The sequence below is a fragment of the Triticum urartu genome, chromosome 5, assembly GCF_003073215.2.
Source record: "Triticum urartu cultivar G1812 chromosome 5, Tu2.1, whole genome shotgun sequence".
NCBI lineage: Eukaryota > Viridiplantae > Streptophyta > Magnoliopsida > Poales > Poaceae > Triticum > Triticum urartu.
Window position 1 is genome coordinate 600,417,436 of NC_053026.1, and position 7,337 is coordinate 600,424,772.

Genomic DNA, 7,337 nt, shown 5'->3' on the forward strand with positions numbered 1-7,337 from the left:
GGCGGCGAGCATCGTTGGCCATGGCGCCGAGCTACACGACCCCACTGTAGTCGCGGGGGCGGACGAGAGGTATGGTGTCTTACAATTTCCAGCATTTTCTCCCTGCCTGCATGATCTCCTTTTAGAGGATCATTTCACGGTTAATCCCAATAGTTCCCCGCGTTGAATGCGTAGATCCGGGTCGAATGCATAGTGTAGATGAGTTTTTGTCTGTTCAGGGGTTTCAGTTGAGCCACTACTCCCTCCATGTCGCCAAATTCATCCCCATTTCATCTAGGGTTTGTTGTGTAGATCGATTTTTTGGTTCCATGTTGTAGCTAGGGTTTATAGTTGAGATTTTAGAGGTAGAGGACGAGATTTTAGAGGTAGAGGATGAGATTTCAGAGTTGGAGGACTAGATTCTCAGTGGTCTCATTTGTGATTATACTATCTGGTTAATCAAGTAATGTTTTTCATGCTGCATTTGTGTTGTTTAGATTAGGTTTTTTAGATGAAAGTCAGTGTAGTCAGAGTCTTATTATTTGTTTTATTTCTATATTCATACAAGATTTTTCCATCTTATAGTGTTCTACTACATGTGATTATGTTCAGACTTTTTCCATGAGTTGGTTGTGTCGTGCGGCTAATTGTTTTAGGGTCTGTTTGGATCACTACCTTTAGCGGCCCAGCCAAAGTTTTGGTTGTTGATTGCAACATTGGTATCCATTTGGCTAGACTCCAAATATTTGGCTTGCCAAGGCCCATTGGCACCTTCTAGTTAATTCGGTAGCCAATTCCACGGCCAGATGTTGGCGGAGGAATTGGTCGCCAATGTTTTGGCACGCCCTGGGGTTGGTAGAGCTATTGTGGGCAGCAACCAAACAACCTCTTAGTTTTTTTTTCTAGATTTTATCCATTCTGAAGTTATGACAAGAAAGGAATGATCATTTTTTTGCTTCATTGTTATGCTTTCGGTAGATGTTGACTATGCTAGAATCGAAATGCCATTGCTTTTGTAGTAATTGTTTAATGGTGTTTTTTCCTAATACATTTTTATTCATTTTAATTTTTGCAGCTACATGTCAGACGAAGAAGTAATGGAGTCTGATACTGCATTCAGCCAACGTTTCGCAGCAAAACGCTTTGGTGAAGTTGCAAAGACAAAACTTAATACTACCAAGAGGCACTACATAAATGAAACTGGCTTTGGTGATCTCACGAGCATCTCACATTTCAAGGCGCCACATGATCTGATGGAGTGGTTAACAATGAACATTGACACTGACTCGTGAGCTCACGTATTGCACCCACCTCCTTTCTTCTTTCTTTTTTCTTCTTCTGCATCATGTCTGCAACATATACTTTCTTTATTTTTAGGTCATGTTGATAGCAACCAACGAATACATTTTTTGGGATTTTTAGGCTGAGTCGGAATAAGGTCATTGTGTTTACTAGAGACATGGCAAAGAAGGTTTTCAATATCCCATCAGGCAACAGACCAATTGAGCTTTTCAAGAGACATGAGCATTGTGAGCTCCGCAACATTTATCACAAGAATGGCAGGGCTCCAATTGCGCATAAAGTGGATGTGCTTCGAGCAAGGAATGATGATGACGATACTACGAAGAGGTCATGGGTGCTCCTAACGCTTGCAACACTTTTAACCCCAAGCACTGGCAACATGGTGCCCCTAGAGTACTTGAAAAGCCTTGAAGAAATGGACAAGGTTACTGAATTCGCTTGGGATGACCATGTTTTAAGTGTTGCAATGAGAGAGGTCAAGAAGTGCCAGGACAAGATAAAATCACAAGCTAGAAACTACACTCACCTGTTTGTCCTGTAGTTTCGCCCTCTGTCAAAGACACCATACGCAGCATTGCCTGCCCAAGGCCTGGTAGGCAACAACCGTGAAGTTGTTCAAGATTAGCAGGTTTCGGACAGCCCGGATTGTAGTGATACTCAAGATTGTGGGGCCGAAAATATCAACATTAATGATAACCAAGATGATGTGGCTGCGAAAGAGAATACTACGAAAGGTAGTAGCACCGACGATGATGTGTGTGGTTCACTAGATGATTGGCTTTAGAACCCAACACCATTTGGGGCAGAGCTTGAGGTGAGGTTATTTTTTCTGTGTTTTTATTTCTGTTTTTTAATTTGGCATATACCTTTCTACCCTTTTTCTCCCTGCTGCTTTTTTGACTGGCCACTCCTCGACCGGGCCATGTGATCGATGGCCATTTGTTTAGTTATAATCTACAGTGGTTAGTATTGACAAGCAAGTGAGTGGATGGACACTGGAGCAAGCAACAGAAATTAAGCGGACGACAAAAAGGTGAGTGCTGTTGTGTGTGTGTGTGTGTGTGTGTGTGTGTGTGTTTGTTGAGTGTTGTTGTGTGTTGACCTGGTCGATGATATATACTGCATCAATCAATCTATTTGAAAGAAGAACTGGGAACCAACGAAATCATATCGCACGTGCATGCACCATGCATGGATGTATGTTCAGTGACACGTAACGGCTGAGCGCACAAAGGTGCACACTGCACAGGTTGCGATGATCGACACGTACGTACGGTACGAATGCGTGCATGGAAAGGCCGAGTTGGGCAGAGCAACCTTAAGCTGAAACAGAAACGAATAGAGACGATGGATACGGCCAGGGTTCTGAATTTGTCATCTACAATATTCTTGCGTACAATCAACTGTACAGGAGTTGAAATATACGTATTCTATTTGAGACGCCGCAAGGACAAAATGATTCCCAGACCAATTGTAATAGCAACATCTTGTCCAAGCCTAAAATCAATAGTACTTTAGAGAAAAGCATCAAGCAAGTGTCAATCGCATGTTTTTCGTTGGATTCCCGGAGTTGCTGGTCAGCTAGACGACCGGTTGGCTGCTTGCATGCCTGCATCTGCGTGCATGACTGCGTCGCGGCACAAAATTTCTAAAAGGTGCACAGGGCGAACAAGGCCTCTTCATATTCACACCCTAAGCTGACTAACCTGGTGGTATAACAAATCGACTTTACAGAGTGTACAACAAATATAGAGTGTACAACAAATACTATTTGTCGCTGGCTTTTTCTCTGAAGGAGAAAAGGTTAAAATAGAGGACAATATCTCTCTCCAAACCCCTTTTACTGAAGTGGAGGTAAAGGAATCCATTTTTGGGTCTTACTTAGATGGGGCACCAGGCCCCTGATGGGCTTTCTTTTCTCTTCTTACAACAGTTTTGGAAGGTGCTGAAGCAAGATATTATGGCCCTCTTCAAAGATTTTTATGAAGGAGACCTGGACATCTATAGACTTAACTTTGCTATGATTTGTCTTGTTCCTAAGGAACAAGATGCTTCTAATATGAAGAAGTTCAGGCCTATTAGTCTGCTTAACTGCATCTTCAAAGTTTCCACCAAGGTCTTAACTAATAGATTAGCCAGGTTGATGAATTTCCTCACCTCCAGTAACCAATCTGCCCTCATTAAGAGCAGATATATACTAGAAAGTGCAGTGACAGCACATGAGGTGCTGCACTCCACTGTGCATTCTGGCAATACTGGTCTAGTGATCAAATTAGACTATGAGAAGCCTTTGACAAGGTGAACCTTGATTTTCTCTATGAAATTCTAGAAAAAAGAGGTTTTGGTACAAAATGGATAAACTGGATTAAGCAGATCACCCAAATGGGTTCCATTGGAGTGAAAATCAATGGGGTGGAAGGGGATTTCTTCACTACTAACAAAGGCCTGAGACAAGGAGACCCCTTCTCCCCACTACTGTTTAATCTTGTAATAGATGTTTTGACCAGGATGTTGGCTAAAGCAGCATCTCATAATTTAGTGAAGGGGTTATGCTCTGATCTCATCCCTGGAGGTGTCACCTGCCTTCAATATGCAGATGACACCATCCTCTTTGTAGACAATTCTGTAGATAAGGTTACTAATCTCAAACATGTTCTAACCTGTTTTAGAATGTATCTGGTATGAGGATCAACTACTCCAAAAGTGAGATTATCCCAGTTGGGCTCACTGACAGAGAAGTAGATTCCTTCAAAAAATATATTAGAATGTACTGTGGGTACCTTCCCTATTAAATACCTAGGTATCCCCCTTCACTATGACAAACTTAGAAGGGAGGACATCCAGCCCCTTATTGACAAAATCCTCAAAAGAATGGATGGATGGAGAGGAAAACTACTCTCTTATTCGGCTAAGGTGGTTTTGATTAAGGCTTGTCTGGCTAGCATCCCAATTTACCTGCTCTCCTTCTTCAAATTCCCCAAATGGGCTCTGGACCTGATCAACAGCCAGCTTGCTCACTGTCTTTGGAGTGATTTTGAAGGAAATAGGAAGCTTCATCTTGCAAACTGGCATTTGGTTTGCATGAGAAAGGAATATGGGGGAATGGGTATCCCAAACATCAAGGATGTTAACCTATGCCTGTTAGGTAATTGGGTTAAGAGATATATCCAAGATGAGGGCAAAATCTGGAGACAGATAGTAGACTCTAAATATATTAAGAAGAGCCCAAACATCTTTGCCTCCAACCCCCAGAACACCTCCAAATTTTGGCAAGGGGTAATGTGGGCTGCTAGAGCCCTGAAGTTTGGATATAGATGGAAAATAGGTAATGGCAAGAAAATTAGACTATGGGAAGACATCTGGTTTGGCACCTCCCCACTGTCAGTTCAGTTTTGGCCCCTGTACACTATCTGCCACCAACAAGGGGTGACTGTTGCAGAAATTTGGGATGGAGGTAATATTAGATTGACATTTAGGAGGGTTTTCTCAGACGCCGTGATGGAGAATTGGCACTGCCTAGAGCAGATCATCAGGAGCTCTGTGCTGACTGATGATGAAGATTCCCTAATATGGCAATATGAGAGCAAAGGGGTCTACTCTGCTAGTTCTCTTTACAATATTATTAATTTTAGAGGAGTGCAACCTGTATATATACCTTCTGTGTGGTCTATAGTGGTCCCTCCCAGAGTGCAAGTGTTTTTGTGGGTCTTGTCTCACAACAAGTTAATGACTAAATATAACCTGTTAAAAAGAGGTATTACTAAGCCACCTGAATGTGTATTTTGCAAGGAACATGAATCCATAGATCACCTGTTCTTTGGTTGTGTGGTTGCTAAACAAATTTGGATTGAAATATCTAAAATCCTTTCTTATGATGTAGGCAATAACTACTTATCCATTGCTAGATTTTGGCCAGCCCATAAGAAAAAGCTGGTCTTGAACTTTGTTTGTGCCTGTGTTATGTGGTGCATCTGGAAGTTCAGGAATTCTATGATTTTTAATAATGTGTGGTGGTCTGACCTTAAACAGATATGGTGGCAGATTCATCTGACTCTCAAGAAGTGGATGATCTGGTTCAAAGAATCTCCCTTGGAAGAGCTAAAGCTTGTTTCACAAAAAATGGCAGTGACCTCACCTCCCCTTTCCTGCTGACTGCGGGGTGATCGATGGCAATGATACTGCAGGTATCGTAAGCCTAGACTCACTCTCTAAAATGTCGCTGGGAATAGAAGGGTGGATTGCAGGTTTGCTTCCTCCTGACCGCCGCACACCTCCGAATAGCCCTGAGAAGAGATGCAAACACTCATCGTTGCTGAGCCCCACCACTCCACTGGAACTGCCGCTGACCCCAGTACAATCCTTCAAGAGAATCAAGTGGGGACGTGCAACACAGGCGAGATAGGCGGAGGCTGAGGCTGTACCGATGGGCGGATGAAAGAGTGGATTTCTCACCTGGAGCGCGTTTTTTGTTTTGGTGTGAGCACCTTAGCTCTGATCTAGACTTTCAGGCTTGTAATAAGTGCACCTTTGAGCCTTTTGAGTTGTTGGCTCCTTTTCCTTTTTCTTTGCTTTGCAGATAGAACTAGTAGCGTGGTTTTAGTTCCTAGAACCTTCGACAGAAGGCTGATCTCTGTGTACCTGGTTTCGCGTTTTCAATGGAAAATGGTGGAGCGGGGGGGGGGGGGGGGGGGGGGGGGTGTTTCCTGCCCTCCTGTTAGTCTAAAAATACTATTTGTCGCTGACTTTATAGAGTGTACAACAAATTAACTAAGCAGTCTATTACTGCTGACAAGCTCTGCGCAGTGCCAAGTCATCGTTTGGGTTGGTACTGAAGACTGGAGTGCGCTCAGTGAGTTGGCAGAAAGGAGCCAGATATCAGTCTGCAGTTTATTCAGTTTTAACCAAATAAATGCCTAACTGCACACGTTTCTAGGTTTTAGATGATCACTTTGCTGGCTAGAGTGGATATCATTATTAGCCTAGGTGCACTTTTCCCCCTAAAAACAAAGAGTTTAGGTGCACTTTGTTAATCCATGCATGATTCTTTTCATCGTGAGCTAGCTTGCTTGCTTGTGCAAGTCCAACGACAGAAACGCGCGCAGGACGGAAGCCCTTCTTCCTTTTGTCACTCTTAGACGGCGGCCATATGCATGTGCTGTGTTTCGCCCGATCTATTTGTACCGCCACTTGCCTGCAACAGGTCTCATTTCTCCTGGTAACACAGCTTCTAGCAAGCGAGAGACAACCTCGATATTAAGAATCAAATTTTTTCGTTCGGCTCCTTCTGCAACAGAGTCAGACTCAATACAAGGAGATGGAAAAGAAATTCCATATTCAAGATTATGCTTGCACTCTCTGCCCAGAGACCACTGAAGAAACCCAGCATCTGGGTCTTTTTTGGACTGTACCTTTGCTCAAGAATGTTGCCATGTTGGGGGCAATATTATACTCCCTCCGTTCCAAAATAAATGATTCGAGAATATCAGATATGAAGAGAAGGTTCTCCTTTTTACATCGGATTCAGTTAGCTAGAGATGGCCTTCAACAGACTTTTGGATGGTGGTTATCATTTATGCCCGCTGGAACCAGTGGAAGCAAAGGAATAACAAAGTTTTTCATAACACCATGCCAACACTTCAGAACTGGCGCAATAACCTCAGAGAAGATCTTATCTTTTTCTTTTTTTTGCGAAAAGAAAAGATCTTATCCTTGTTAACCAATAGAATCAAGCAGAAGTGCATGGCTAGCATATGAACACTTGGATTTAGCAGCATCTCTAATTCTTAGATACTGGCTCTACTCTCCCACTTCCCCTGCACATACTCACTTCTGCGGTTCGCCCCTTCTCCTGCTCTCTGATTAGTGACTTTTGTACATAAACCTTTTGATTATTTCTACATTATAAAATCACACTAGGATCTTTTCTTACTGTTTTGGAGTCGAAAAAAAGACAACCTCGATTGGTAGCTAACCGCTATTTTTTTATCGGACGCTGGTCTTTTTTATTATTATTAAGTGTGTCTTCAAAGATCATTAGTAAGTGTGCGGTGCTACGA